Here is a 16,320-nt window from a genome sequence, read left to right as displayed (position 1 = left end):
CAAGCTGATCATAGGAGTTGAGTGGAGGGTTGTGCTAACCATGTATGGAGGCACATGCCTTTGATCCTAGGGATAGAACCAAATAAACACACAGAGATCTTCACCAACCCTACATCTGACGGAGGGCTCATAATTAGAATATATAAATAATTCAAGAAATTAGATATCAAAGTGCCCAGCTGTCCAATTTATAAATGGCCTACAGCACTAAACAGGGAATTTTCAACAGAGGAAGATCAAATGGCTGAAAAACATTTAAGAATTGCTCAACATCCCTAATCATCAGGGAAATACAAATCAAAACGACTTTGAGATATCACCTTATACGTGTCAGAATGCCTAAGAACAAAAACACTGAAAACAGGTTATGCTGGAGAGGATGTGGAGCAAGGGGAACTCTCCTCCACTGCAGGTGGGAATGCAAACTTGTATAGCCACTTTGGAAATCAATACAGTGCTTTCTTAGAAAATTGGGAATCAATCTCCCCCAAGACCCAGCTATACCACTCTTGCGCATATACCCAAGGAATGCTCAATCATACCACAAGGCACATGCTAAGCTATGTTCATAGCAGCATTATTTGTAATAGCCAGAACCTGGAAACAACCTAGATGCCCTTCAACTGAAGATTGGATAAATAAGATGTGGTACATATACACAATGGAGTACTACTCAGCAGAGAAAAACAATGACATCATGAGGTTTTCAGGCAAATGGATTGATCTAGAAAATATCATCCTGAGTGAGGTAACCCAGACTCACAATGAGAAACATGGTATGTACTCACTAATAGCAGGATAGTAGATGTAAAACAAAGGATGACTAGACTGCTACTCACAACTCCAGGGAGGCTACCTAGAAAACAGGACCTTTAGAAAGACACAGGGATCGCCCAACAATAGAGAAATGGATGAGTATACATGAGTAAGCTGGACATGAGGGCGGTTAATGAAGGGCAAGGGTCAAGGGAAAGAGAGCTTAGGGGGTCCCGGGATCCCAGCTGGATCGAGAACAGAGAGAGAGAACAAGGAAAAAGAGACCATGATAAATGAAGACCCCATGGGAATAGGAATAAGCAGAGTGTTAGAGAGGTCCCCCGAAATCCACAAAGATACCTCCACAATAGACTACTGGCAATGGTCAAGAGAAAGCCCAAACTGACATAATCTGGTGATCAGATGGCCAAACACCCTAACTGTCTTGCTAGAACTCTCATCCAATCATTGATGGAAGCAGATCCAGAGATTAATGGCCAGGCCCCAGGTGGAGTTCCAGGAGTCCAATCTGCGAGAAAGGGGAGGAGTTGTATGTGTGAGAATTGTTGAGACCATGATTGGAAAAAGCACAGGGATAAATAGCCAAACTAGTGGAAACACATGAACTATGGACCAATAGCTGAAGAACCCCAACTGGATAAGGCCCTCTGGATAAGTGAGACAGTTGATTAACTTGAATGGTTTAGAAGGCCCCCAGGCAGTGGGAACAGGACCTGTCCTTAGTGCATGAGCTGGCTGTTTGGATCCTAGGGCCTATGCAGGGATACTTTGGTCATCCTGGGCAGAGGAGGGGACAGGACCTACCTAGACTGAATCTACCAGGCTGAGCTGAATCCCCAGGGGAGTCCTTGCCCTGGGGGAGAAGGAATAGGGCATGGGCTGGGCGGAGGGTGGGGGGGAGGGAGGGCGGGAGCAGGGAGGACAGGAGAATCTGTGGCTGATATGTAAAATTAAATTAAATTATGAAATAAATAAAAGATAATATCTATAATATTCCTTGCAAAAAAATTATACTTTGTATTACAACCGAACACAAGATTTAGCTTTTAAAAATTTATACATTTACCAGCAGAAATCAAATGATGAAAATTTAAAATACGTACCATTTGTAGTAACATTGAAAATAAGAAATTTGTTCAGTCCCATGCAGGTTCCCGAGCTGTCAGTCCAGAGTCAGTGAGCTCCAACTAGCACCAGTCAGCTGTCTCAGTGGGTTTCCTCATCATGATCTTGATCCCCTCTTCCTCCTCCTCCTCCCTTCTCCTTCTCCTTCTCCTCCTTGTCCTTCTCCTTGTCCTTGTACTTGTCCTTCCCCTTCCCCTCCTCCTCCTCCTCCTCTTCCTCCTCCTCCTCCTCCTCCTCCTCCTCCTCCTCCTTCTCCTCCTCCTTCTTCTTTTGAATGCCAAATGCCACTGAATGTGGCTGACAGTTGTGTGGCTTGATCTGTTAGTGGGGTCCCTGGCAGCAGGACCAGGACTTATCCCAGGTGCATGAACTGACTTTTTGGAGCCCATTCCCTGTGGTGGGATACTTTGTTCAGCCTTGATACAATGGGGAGGGGCTGGGCTCTCCTTCAACTTGGTGTGCCAGACTTTGTTGACTACCATGGGAGGCCTTATCCACTCTGAGGAGTGGATGGGTGTAGAGTGGGAGAGAGGTGAGTAGGTATGTAAAATGAAAAAAATTAATAAATAAATATGTTTTTAAAAAAAAAAGAAAATAAGAAATTTGACCAAGAAAGATGGCTCAGCAAGTGATGCTTGCTCCTAAGGTTGATAACCTGAATTCAATTCCAGGAACCAACAAAAAGAGAGATTGTCTTTCTTAAAGTTATCTTCCCACCTCCACATGTATATCATATCATACACACACCCCACATTTTAAAAATGGAAAATGTCAGCAAGCACTTAGTAATAAGCATAATGAACAATGTGCAAACTCCTACACATAAAAGTATAAAATATCGTGAAATACAGAAAATTTACAGGCCCACCTGCACATGGGGGATGTTCTGAGGACCCTTTGATCCTGGTGCCCTTAGACAAAATGTGAGTTCTGAGATTGCTATAGTAAAAGACAATCATTCTTATGACTCTCCTTGGACAGAGAGGGAAGGTCTGGGGTATTACTTGTAATAGCAGAAAGGCACGATGACCACTTTAACTGAAGGGAAGTTCTGATAATCCATCACCAAAAGGTGAAGATGTGTGATGCCTTGAGAATAGGGACAGTTTGGAGAACTTGTATTTAGAGGGGAAACTTCTGAAGTAATTTTGAACTGCTTTGTTTAGACAGAAAGTGCCCGGCCATGTTTAATCAAATAGCAAGTTCCAATCACTCCATTTTGCAGAAGGGAAAGGCCTAGCTTGCAACTGTTCTTCCCAGCTCCTATGATCCATATATTACATTGACTGTTGGGAAGAGTACAAGAAGCCAATACAACACTCATTGAACATGATGGGTGATTGTCTGGACTTTGATGCTTCCTCAAGGTTGTATTGATCTGTGCTTATCCATCAATGAAAGATGGGAAGATTGCATTTCTGAGATTCATCTACTGGGCAGATAGCTTTAGCTTTCTATATTTTTCCTTCTGATCTAAATCTAGAATTTTGTAAGGTTCCATTGGTGACTAATGTGTTTGCCTAGTAATCTTGGTCACAGGGATTGACACTAAGGTAATATGAGTTCAAGGGTCATGTGCAAGGTTCCCTTGGAAGGAAGGGGATGCTCTAAGGTCTCCCAGGGTCAGAGGCTAAATCCATAGCTCCACAGAGTATAGAGTGAAGGAAGGAGACTCCCTTGGCCATAGGAGCCAATTCTGAAGTCTCATTCATCATTGTGCTTAGGCCAGGCACCCTTAGGCAAAAATGGGATGGATCACTGTAGTCTAGGTGGTTGAAGGAGGTAACCACAGCCCAGTATTTCACTACACTGAACTGCATGTAGACAGATCTGATTTTCACCTGTACAGAGAGAGTTGTGTGAGGAATACTTGGTCGGAGCCCTCTTTAGTTAGAAGGAAATGACTAAGGCCCACTTGCATACAAACAGAAAGTTTGAGGGGCTTTTCCACAAAATGAGTACTTGAGACCATTTTGGGCAAATGGGGAAGGTCTGCACTAGGATTTATCCTAGGAGGGAGGTTTGACATTCTCTTCAACTAAGTAAAAGGTGTGAACTAACTTGAGAAGAGAGGAGAGAAAACTTTGACTTATTGTTGGGCAAAGGCATGAGTTAGAAAACCTTGGACAGAGAGGGGAAGTGTCATGCACCATCTCGATGAAGAAGGATGTTCCTGATACCTATCAGTGAAGGAAGCTCCCATCCCTGCACTTCAGTTTCCAACTTTTCTTCAGAATTTCCATATCTTGTGTTGATTCCTGGAGAGTTTTGGCAGAAACTAGCACCTTCTCCAAAGAGCCTGCATGGCTGTCCCTGGCTAGGTTGCCTCTTCTTTCAATTTGCCTTGGTAGTACATGTCTGGGCAGCAATGATGGGGCCACTTGATTTCTAGTGATTGAATTGAAGAGAATAGCATAGGATCCAGTCTCTAATTCTACACTTAGGAACAAGACTCTCAAACCAGAATGCAGCAATGCATTAATTTGCCACAAGGTTCAAAAGTGAAAAGATTAAAACTCTCTTATTTATAGTAGCATATGTTGGAGGTTTTACCAAGACTTAAGAGGATACTTGAGGATTTGTGAGATAATACTAGAAGGTATGATGCAGTATTGTTCAGATGAGCATGTCTAATGACACCTTGGGAAAAAACAGAATGAAGGAGGTTTCTTAGTCAAAGACAGTGGTTCCTATTCCCCCTTGTACAGGCGGGAAACATCTAAGACCACATTGGTAATGGAGGGAAGCACTGAGTCCAGTCTGCAGGAGGGGAGTTCTCATGACAATTTCAACAAACAAGGAATTCGTGAAGTCTTGTGGGAAGAGGGGAGTTCTGAGAAACTCTTCTCAGAATGAGAAGTCATAAGAAGACCTTCTGCAAAGGAGAAATCCTGAACGTGTTTGTTGACAGGGAGGAGGCCTCCAGCCTTAGTCGGTAGAGTAGGAATATGCAGTTCTCCCATGGTAGGAAGTAGAAGGCCTCAAGCTGTCCTGGGAAATGGGAAGAAGGATCTAGCTCTGACCTTCCAACTATTTCCCCCCAAACAAACATATATACCCTGTGTGAAAACTTTGAGAGTCAAAGACAAATCGTGTAACTGTCTTCCACAGCATAAATGGTTCTGAAAGCATTGATGTTTCTTTAAGATTGTATTCAGCTGTACATATCTGTGAATAAAGGATAGGAATAGTACTTTTCAATAGCCAACTTTTGAGGCAGATGTCTTGAAAACTGATTTTGTCTTTCTATCTGCTGCCCTATGATCAAAAAGGAGGAAGTTGTGAGGTCCTGTTGGCCACTTATGTGTTTGCATAGCTATCTGTGTCAGAGGGTTCAGCTCTACAGCAATCTTAGTTAATAGGGCAATGTGTGAGGTCACTATGGAAAGAAAGGGAACATCTGATGGTTCTTAAGGAGTAAGGGAGGACCTAAATTTGCAAAGAACAGAGGGTAGCGGTCTGAGATGTCCCTTGGGTTCAGTGGACAGTTTGAAGCGACTTTTCAATATAGTTTGATTTCCCAGCTCTCCTTTTACAGAAACTGTATGTTTCAAATCCTCTTGCTGGATGGAGGTATATAATTGGCCCACCACCCATTGGGAAGATTAGGACTATCTGACATTTGTTTGTATAGAGTGGTATACAAGGCCCCACTGAAATATGAGAAGGGCAGAATCTCCTTTGGGCAAAGGGTCAAGGTGCAATACACACTTCTGTTTAAGGTGAATACCCTTCGTACCTTATACAGTGGAGAAAGTTCCCAGTATTGATCAGGAGCTTCAAACTGTCATTCAGAGTTTTCTGTCTCCATGGTTTGTGTCCTTTCTGGGAGAGACAAGGCAGCAACAACCTATGTCTTTTTCAGAAGGCCTGGATGACTGTCCCTAAGTGGGTTGCTTCCTCTAGTTTGTGTTCAGCTGCCAAGATCTAGGCAGAGATGTTGAGGTCATTCCATTTCTATTTGAATGGCCTGAAAGCAGATGCCTCTAAGCTCTGTCTACTAAACATGGGCATGCAACCTCAAACCAGAGTGGACTGGTGTCCTTTGTTTATAGAGAATCTCTCATGGACCTGTGCCTGATCAACTCAATGTGAGATAAATTTGGCCTTATGTGGGAAGATGTCAGGCCCTGTTTTTTGAAAGTGTGAAATTTGGGGAGGTTATGAAAGAGCAGGAAGTTCACAGGATCCCTCATGCAGAAGATGAAGCTCCCAGGTTTCCATGGGAATTGGAAGAAGGTTCTGAAAGTAACTTATCAAGTCCAAACATCCTCACAATCCAGAATAACCATTTGTTGTGGACTCTGAGTCTTGCTTGCTGAAAATTAGAGCATTTTCCTTACAGGTTTGTTGGTAATTCCTGGCTCTGTGTCCTCTACAAGGCTTACATCAGCAGTACAGGCATGTACAACAAAGCTGGCACCACTCCATTTCTGGTAAGAATCTTAAAAGTAGAAGGTGTTTAATCAGGTATCAGATTTTTACAGTGGTTTTACAAATGGTTTCTCTGAGGAGTCCCTTATCAGGGAGTGTTGATTTGAAGTGTACTTCAGAAAAAGATGAACATCTGTGTGAATTGTCATGTCACTGGCCTGTTCCGTATCTGCTTAATCAGTCAATTTTATATCAGTCTCCTTGAAGTGAAATCGTGTGACTAAAGACCTCTTGTTCAGAGAAAGTAGAATGTATCCAACTTCCTTGACAAGGTATTATGTCAGAGGTACTTCATGACATCAGTATCAGGCTTACAGTTTACTTTGGACTGAAGGGAAAATCTGGAACCAATTTAATAAGGAGAATATCAGAAATCCCCTCCATAATATCAGGCAATGTGTGGCCCACTCACACAAAACGAATGTCTAGGCCTCCTTTGGACACACTAGAAAGACATAGGACTCCCTTTGTTTCAGGAGGAAGATCCGATGTCTCCTTAAACAAAGGGAGAAGGATTGAGTACCCTTGAAGAGAGAGGAGTTTCTGAGGCCCATGTGACAGGGGAGATGTGGTCAGATTGTAAAAATCCCATACAACTGAGCAAAAATGAATTTGACTACCACACCTCATAAGGTACTGGTAAGTGTTCTTCACAAGTTAGGAGGTCCATATCTTTAGCTGAATATGCAAGAGACCAATTTTGTTACCAGGATTCATTAGCAGCTTGTGTAGGAGTCCCAGTGTGGTTGACTCCTAAGAATTGTGTTCAGCAAACCAGAACTATGTGGGACACATGATTCCACACCATGACAGGTGATTTCACTCAAGGATGTGACATGGCTTCTAGATTTCCTTGCTCTTATTCTGAGAACTCTAACAAGACTGACCAATGTCCCCTGGTCAGAGGTGAAATATCACGCATGCCCTTGCTCAGAGGAGAAAGTCCTGATGGACCTTTGGGTCAAAGGGCAAATTTTAAGGGCCAAATTATCAGATCCAAAATTAATCAGGTTTGGAAATGGAGACAAATCCCAGACCTTGTTGGGCAGAGGGGAATATCCCTGCTTACCTTCTCCAGAGGAGGAAGGTCCAGGCACTCTCTCTAGTTAGTCTCCAAATCTTCAGTGAACTCTAGAAAATCCTTATCTCTGAGGACTTATCTCTTGAGGCTTTACAGCAATCAGGGGGTTTTTCTGACAAGTGGGTCACAGTCCCTGGGTCCATTCCCTACTAAAACTCATGATAAGCTTCATAGGTGTGAATATGGAGGACAGTCACCTTTTCTGGTGAGCAGCTTGAAAATGGATGGCCTTGGATTGCAAGGTGAAGTGTTTATTCTTCTGGCATGTGATTTCAATCTAGAGTTCCATGAGGTTCCTTTGGTGGTCAAAAGTATATTTCATAGCCACTCAGGTCTGAGAGAGAAGCTCCAGTCTCGCTTAGTTGTTTGGTAGACCTGAGGTGGCCATGAGCACAAGGAGAAGCTCCTATGTTTTCTTGGTAATAGGGTCTCAGTCTCAAGTACCTGTCAGTAGTGTGAATATTTGAGACACACCCTTCAGTCAGAGGCCCAGCTCTGTAGCTTGCTTCATCAAAGTGGCATGTTTCAGACCCCTTCAGTACAGAAAGAGAAAGACTAAATTTTCTTGTTCAAAGATGGTGTGTTAGAGCAGCCTGTCTTGGCAGACCCTGAATGTCAGGGGCTACTATGGTTGGAGGAAATAAGTCGAAGGCCCTCTTCAGAAGATTTTCCAGCGAGTTGTAAGTCCCCTGCATTAGTGAGTTAGTTTCCTTCTAAGGGGGCATCTCTAACTCCTGATGGAATTGTTAGCTGGAGGCATGAATTGTCCTCATTCTGGAAGGATAAGTCTGAAGCCCCACTGTGACTTGCATAAATTCTATGGCCCATTGTTTTTAAAGGAGTTGTATTTGTGGCCTTTGTGTGACAATTGAGAGGTCTGAGGCCACTTGCTTCTCAAGGTATATATGTCAGGTCCCTTTAGTCAATTTGAATGTGTGTGACACCCTTATTCTGAAGATGTAACTATGATGTCCACTGGTTAGGTAGTAAATGTCTGAAGGCGTCTGGTTCTCAAAGGAAAGGTGTGTCAATGTCCTCTGAACACTGGGGAATGTCTAAAGCTTTTGATGTTGAGGGGTAGATCTAAAACCCCCATAGAGTTACTGATGAAAGTTTTGAGTTACCTTAGTTCTAGACAGTTACCACCAGGGCCATTGGGGAACACCCTGGGCAGAAAAGGGAGGTCTCAGGGACAAATATACAGGTGGAAACACTCCTAAATACACTTTTAAAGCAGTTGGAGAAGATCCTAGAGTCCCTGGAGTAGATGGCAAAGACCGCAAATCCCCTATTGAAGAAGTGGATATCATTAGATCTCCATGTGTACATGTAGAAAAAACAAGAGTTACCTGTGAAGCAGGCAAGGTCCTCCAGCTTCTTGGAAAGATAACAAAGGTCCTGAACTCACTTGAAAAGATAAGGAAATTACCAAAGGCCCCAGTGAAGATGCTGTAGATCTTAGAGTCTCTTGTCCAGATGAAGAAATTACCAAGTACCCTTTTGAAGAAGGCATAGATCCTGAAGAGTATGCAGCTGATACATCTGTTTTATGACACTTTGGGCAGTCTGCAAAGACTCAAAAGGTCTCTGGAAAGAAACAGAAGGTCCTAGAGTACTTTGTCAATGTATGGAGAGATTCAAAGTCACTTCTACATACAGGGAAGTTTCCCAAAGGCTTTGAGAAGAAAGGAAATGTCTCAAGTCTGAGGGAGATAACAAAGGTACTTCAGTACGCTGATCAGACAGAGAAGATCCCAAAGCCTCAGTGACACATGGTGAGTGTGGTAGATAACCTTGGCCAGGTAGAGAAGATTTATGAGTATCCTGAAAACAAGGTAGAATGTCCACTGACCCTAGATCAGATAGGAAATTTTCTAGAGCCACTTCTGCAGACTTGGTCATTCCCAGAGCCCTCTGATCAGACAGAGAAGGTCCAAGATCTCTAGATAGAGATGGTAAAAGTATCACCTTCATTTGATCTTAATGTTAAGATGTGGAAGACCCAGGGGATGATGGCAAATGTGCTTTGATGCCTGGCACAGATGCAGAAAGCTGGATATTATCATCTCGAGATATGTAAGGCCCTACTGTAGATGCCAGTGGTCCTACAGAACTTGGAGGAGATGGAGATGTTCCCACATACCATTATTCCGATAGAAAGATCGCACTACCTCTTGAGAACAAGGTGAAGGGGCTCCAGTTGGATTTTGTAATGAGCAACATTCTAAAGGCCCTGGAGAAAATGGAGAAATATCTGTAGTTATTGGAGCACACAGAGGAGACTCCACAGCATCTCTTCTAGTTGAGCAATGGCCAAGAACATTTAGAACTGGTTGGGATTCTCTTGGAACTCCTCTGGAAGAAGTGGAATGTTGAGCATTACCTAGTGTAGAAGACAAAGGACACAGAGCCTGTTTGGCAGGTGTGTAAATTTCCAGAGGCCCTTGGATAGTTACCAAAGTTTCTAGGGCCTGTTAAGTGGATGGGGAAGCTTCCTGTTCATTCAGTAGAGAAGATGAGTCTTTTAAACATCCCCTGGTAGATACCAAAGACCTTTGAGATCTCTGACCAGATGAGGAGAATTGCAAAATCTCTGTGGCAAAAGATGAGTATGGAGCAGAAGGGGAGGTTGCTTTGGTTACTGTGTCAGATGGAGAAATTTCTCCATTTTTCCCACATAAGACAAATGCCCGGGCATCCTGGGTCCTGATTCTGATGGTTTCATGAGCCATGGAGAAGTTACCACATGTCCCAGAGCCCCTTAGATAGATGGTAAAGGATCCAGCACTCCCTGTTCTGATATGGGCAGATCAATGTGTCCTAGAGCAGAGTGCAAATAATCTAGAAATTGTAGGCTAGATGGGTAAGATTGACAAGAACCAGGTGCGCTTGGTGAGTTTCCTGCAACCTCTGGAGTTGATAAAAGTCTTTGAATGCCAGAGTCTAGTGGGGAAGGTCCTCGAGACCCTGGGGCAGATTGTGAATATTGGTGAGAGCCTTGGATTCATGTGGAATGTCTTGAAGGCTCCTGTAAAGAAGTAGGAGGTTTCACTGGCCCTTCATGAAATGATACATTTGTCTATTCTCCCTTTTGTGGACATGGACAGTTCACAGCCCCTTGGGTGAAAAGGTTAGGTACCACTTACCCTTGAAACAATGATAATGTTTCTACAATCCCTTGTCCTGATAAAGAATTTTCCAAAGACTTTTGGGCAAAGACCCTAGGTCCCAGAGTCCCTGTGACAGAGGAAGTACATTTAACATCCCCTTTAGCACATTGTGAATGCTCTGGTGTCCCATTTGATAGTGAGGGAAGTCCCATATGCCCTGGAGCAGATGACAAAGTTCCTAGTGTACCTGAAATACTTGGAACACATTCCAGAACCATTTGTGCAAGTGTCAAAGTTCTGCATCTCTCCTTGGCAGATTGGCAAGGTTTCAGATTCCCTAGTGAAGAGGCTAAATGTTCTTGAGTCTCTTGGGGAGATAACAAATCACCCAGAGAACCTGTGTAGATACAGAAAGTGTCTCAGGATTTTTGTCAGATAGTGTATGTCCATTAGCCCTTGGAGCAGATGGAGAGGATTCCAGACCACCTGTGGCAGAAGGAGAAATTTCCACAGGTTCAGAGAGAGATGGCAAAATTCCAAGAGCCTATTGGACAGATGTCAGATATCCATGAAGCTCCTGATGAGTTGGGGAATGTTTAAGAGCTCCTATACTGGTTGGTTAATATTCTAAAGCAGCTTGGGCACATGGAAAATATCCTGTAGTCCCCTGGGAAGATGATGGGTTTATCAGAGACACTTAAGCTGGTTCCAAAGGTTGGGTGGTCCCTCTTTCCAATGTGGACAGTTCTGGAGCTCCTTGGGCAGACAGGGAACATCCCATATCCCCTTGAGCAGATGGCAAATATCTGAGAGTTCCTTGTGAAGGTAAGGAAATTCCAACAGGATCATCATCACATTTCATATGCCCTGGAAACCCTGAGATATTTGTCAAATGTCATGAAGATCCTGGGGCATGTGAATATGTTCCCACATCCACTTCCGTGGATGACTATGGTCCTAGAGACCCCTGGAAAAGATAGGAAAGATGTTATAACACTGAGGCAATACTGAGAATAACTTGGAGTTTCTTGAGTGGACTTGGAAATTTCCATAGCCTGTTGTGCAGATAGAGAATTTCCCAGAAACCCTTGGGCAGAGGTCACAGGTGCTTTCTTCCTTTCTGAGGATGAGGAACTTCCCTGATGCCATTGTGCAAATGGCATCAAATTTAGGGCAGGTGAGCCATATTGAGTTATTTGTAGAACTCCATGAGCATGTGGCAAATGTGTAGGAGTCTCTTGAGACAACTCTGAAAGGCCCAGAGTCACTGGAGCCACTGGTAAGGATCCAAGAGCCACAAAGGCTGAAGGGGAAATTTCCTGAGCTGCTTGTGCAGAGGGCAAATATCCTGGCAGTTCTTGTGCAGATTGAGAAGTTGCTGTTTTGCTTGGGAAAGGTAACAAGAGTCCTAGAGCCCCATGGGTAGATGGTGAAGTACCAGCAGACACCTGAGTAGGTATGGAAAGATCGAGAGGCATTTGCAAATACACTACAGGCCTTTGCAAAGAACCCCCAGGTGAGTATGAAGTATCCAGAGACACCTGAGAAGAGGGGACAATTGTAAAATCACTTGTTCAACTGGGGAAAGTTCAAGATAAAATGGGAGGTAGGGCAAATATCCTGAATAACTTGTTGAAGGTGGAAAAACTTCCTGAGTTCCTTGGGCAGATAGCAAATATTCTATTGTTCCCTGGGCAGAGTGGAAACAGCACAGAGCACCTGGTGCAGATGGTGAATGTGGTAGGGATCCTGTGCCAGGTGGTGACATTCCTAGATAGCCCTGCTTGGATGTTCATGGTACCAGGGAACCTGGATGTGATGGCAAGTGTTCTGCAGCAAGAAGGCAGGAGGCAGAAGGATCTTTAGATGCTTTGGAAGACATGGGAGGAGTCAGATCCTTTTTTGCTAATGGTGCAAGTCCTAGAGTTCTTTGTACAGATGTTGACTTTCCCTCAGACCTTTGGGCAGATAAGGAAGGTTTGACAGTTCCTAGTTCAGATTGGAAAGTGACAAATCCCCTTAGGCATGGGGAGAATTTTCTAGAGTCCTTGAGAAAGATGGAGAATATCCCTGAAGCCCTAGGACAGATAGTGATCACTGTAGACAGATCCGAGAAGGCCGTTGAGACTCTAGAGAAGATGTGGAATGTGCAAAAGGCCCTTGGGTAGATTGGCAAGGGACCATAATCATGTGGTCAGATATGGAACATTCTAGGGACTTTTGGACAGACAGAGAAGAAGCAAGACTCACCTGAGGAGTACTTATAGCTATTGATGTTTCTTTGGGAGCAGGAGAAGATGCACGTCCCATTTTTGCATTAGGGAGTTGGTTGAAACTGTCTTCCTTAGACAAGAAAATATTGATGACCCCTTGGTCAGAAGGATCAACTCTCAACCTCTTTTGGTAGACATGGGATGCCCTGGGTCCACTTGGTTAGAGGGAGAATGTTTAGTATTTCCTTCCTTAGAAGGGATATGCATGAAACTCTCTTGTGTGGATGAGAAAGATCGTAAAGTAACTTGTTTGGTTATGGTAGATCCTAGGGTCTCTTGCTGAGGTGGGGAAAGTCCTAATGTGTCTTGTGTACATGTGCCTTTCTTGACTACAGCTTCAGAAAGAGGGGAAGGTACTAGAACTTCCTGTGTAGGTATGGTCCCTCCTAGAACATCATGGGCATAGGTGGGAGGTGTATGAGCCTCAATGGCAGGTAAGGAAATTTCTTGAGAACCTTGTGTGTATGTTGAAGTTCCAGGAACACTTTCTTTAGATGGAGAAACTGATCTCTCGTGCCAATGAGTTCAAGAGTACTTCCTACTTTCTCTACTATCAGGTTCAGAGTAGCTGGATTTATGTTGAGGTCTTTGATCCACTTGGATTTAAGTTTTGTGCACGGGTGACAGATACGGATGTATTTGCAACCTTCTAAACATTGACATCCAGTTATGCCAGCAGCATTTGTTGAAGATGCTTCCTTTATTCCATTGTACATTTTTGGCTTCTTTGTCAAAAATTATTTGTTCATAGCGTGTGTGGGTTAATGTCAGGGTCTTCAATTCGATTCCATTGGTCCACATGTCTGTTTTTATGCCAGTACCAAGCTGTTTTTATTACAGTAGCTCTATAGTAGAGCTTGAGGTCGGGGATTGTGATGTCTCCAGAGGTTGTTTTATTGTATAGGATTCTTTTGGCTATCCTGGGTTTTTTGTTTTTCCATATGAAGTTGAGTATTATTCTTTCCAGATCTGTGGAGAATTGTGTTGGTAATTTGATGGGAATTGTGTTGAATCTGTAGATTGCTTTGGGTAAGATCTTTATTTTCACTATGTTAATCCTGCCTATCCATAAGCATGGGGGATCTTTCCATTTTCTGACATCTTCTTCAATTTCTTTTTCCAGGGACTTAAAGTTCTTGTCATATATGTCCTTCACATGCTTAGTTAGCATAACCCCAAAATATTTTATATCATTTGTGGCTATTTTAAAGGGTCATGTATCTCTGATTTCCTTCTCAGCCTGTTCCTTCTCTACTGTATTTAGAAGGGCTACTGATTTTTTTGAGTTGATCTTGTATCCTGCAATGTTGCTGAAGGTTTTTATTAACTGTATCAGTTCCTTGGTTGAATTTTTTTGGGTCACTCATGTATACTAACATGTCATCTGCAAATAGGGAGAGCTTGACTTCTTCCCTTCCAATTTGTATCCCCTTAATCTCTTTATGTTGTCTTATAGCTGTGGGAAGAACTTCAAGGACTATATTGAATAAGTATGGGGAGAGGGGACAGCCTTGCCTTGTTCCTGATTTTAGTGGTATTGCTTTGAGTTTCTCTCCAATTAATTTGATGTTGGCTGTTGGCTTGCTATAGATTGCCTTTATTATGTTTAGGTATGTTCCCTGTATTCCTGATCGCTCCAAGACCTTTATCATGAAGGGGTGTTGCATTTTGTCAAATGCCTTTTCTGCATCTAGTGAGATGATCTTGTGGTTTTTTTTCTTTGAGTTTGTTTATAGCTGTATTACATTGGTGGACTTTGGTATGTTGAACCACCCTTGCATCCCTGGGATGAAGCCTACTTGATCATGGGGGATAATTGCTTTGATGTCTTCCTGCAGTCTGATTGCCCATATTATATTGAGAATTTTTGCATCAATGTTCATGAGGGAGATCGGTCTGTAGTTCTCTTTCTTTGTTGCATCATTGTTTGGTTTAGGAATCAGGATAATTGTAGCCTCATAGAAGGAGTTTGGTAATATACCTATTGTTTCTATTGTATGGAACAATTTACAGAGTATTGGAATTAAGTCTTCTTTGAAGTTCTGGTAGAATTCTGCAGTGAAACCATCAGGTCCAGGGCTTTTTTTGGTTGGGAGACTTTTAATGACTGATTCTATTTCCTTAGGGGTTATTGGACTATTTAAATGGTTTACCTGGTCTTGATTTAACTTAGGTATGTGGTACCTATCCAGAAAATTATCCATTTCTTTTAGATTTTCCAGTTTTGTGGAGTAGAGGTTTTTGAAGTATGACCTGATGATTCTCTAGATTTATGTTTTTATGTCCCACTTTTCATTTCTGATTTTGTTAATTTGGATGCTCTCTCTCTGTCTTTTGGTTAGTTTGGATAAAGGCTTGTCTATCTTGTTGATCTTTTCAAAGAACCAACTCTCTGTTTCATTAATCCTTTGTATTGTTCTCTTTATTTCTATTTTATTGATTTCAGCTCTCAATTTGATAATTTCCTGGTGTCTTTTCCTCCTGGGACACTTTCCTTCTTCCTCTTCAAGGAAATTTCTCCAGCTTCTTTATGTGGGCATTCAGTGCTATGAATTTCCCTCTTAGCACTGCTTTCATAGTGTCCCATGAGTTTGGGTATGTGGTGTATTCATTTTCATTGATCTCTAGGAAGTCTTTAATTTCTTTCTTTATTTCTTCCTTTACACATTGGTGATTCAGTTGAGCATTATTCAGTTTCCATGAGATTGTAGGATTTCTGTAGTTTTTTCTATTGTTGAAATCTAACTTTAAACCATGGTAGTCTGATAGAACACAGGAGGTTATTCCAATTGTTTTGTATCTGTTGAGATTTGCTTTGTGGCCAAGTATGTGTTCGATTTTAGAGAAGGTTCCATGGGGTGCTGAGAAGAACGTATATTCTTATTGTTTGTGTGGAATGTTCTGTAGACATCGATTAAGTCCATTTGAACCATAACATCAGCTAAGTCCATTATGTCTCTGTTAAGTTTCAATTTGGCCGATCTGTCCAGAGGTGAAAGTGGGGTGTTGAAGTCTCTAACTATTAATTAATGTGTGGGGTTTTATATGTGATTTAAGCTTTAGTAATGTTTCTTTCACATATGTGGGTGCTCTTGTGTTTGGGGTATAAATGTTCAAAATTGAGACTTCATCTTGGTGGATCTTTCCTGCGACGAGTATGTAATGTCCTTCATCATCTCTTTTGATTGATTTTAGTTTGAAGTCTATTTTGATGGATATTAGGATGGCTATACCAGCTTGCTTCTTAAGACCATTTGATTGGAAAGGCTTTTCCCAGCCTTTTATTCTTAGGAGGTGTCTGTCTTTGAATTTGAGGTGTGTTTTTTGTATGCAGCAGAAAGATGGGTCCTGTTTTTGTATCCATTCTGTTAGTCTGTGTCTTTTTATAGGTGAATTAAGTCCATTGATATTAAGGGATATTAAAGAGCAGTGATTGTTCATTCCAGTTGTTATTTTTATTTTTATTGGTAGTGTGTGTGTACTTCTCTTCTTTGGGGTTTACTGCTGTGGTGTTATCTAT

Source organism: Onychomys torridus, unplaced genomic scaffold (genome assembly GCF_903995425.1).
Source record: "Onychomys torridus unplaced genomic scaffold, mOncTor1.1, whole genome shotgun sequence".
NCBI classification, from domain to species: Eukaryota; Metazoa; Chordata; class Mammalia; order Rodentia; family Cricetidae; genus Onychomys; species Onychomys torridus.
The sequence above is the reverse complement of the archived record's forward strand: the minus strand, read 5'-3'. Positions refer to the sequence as shown.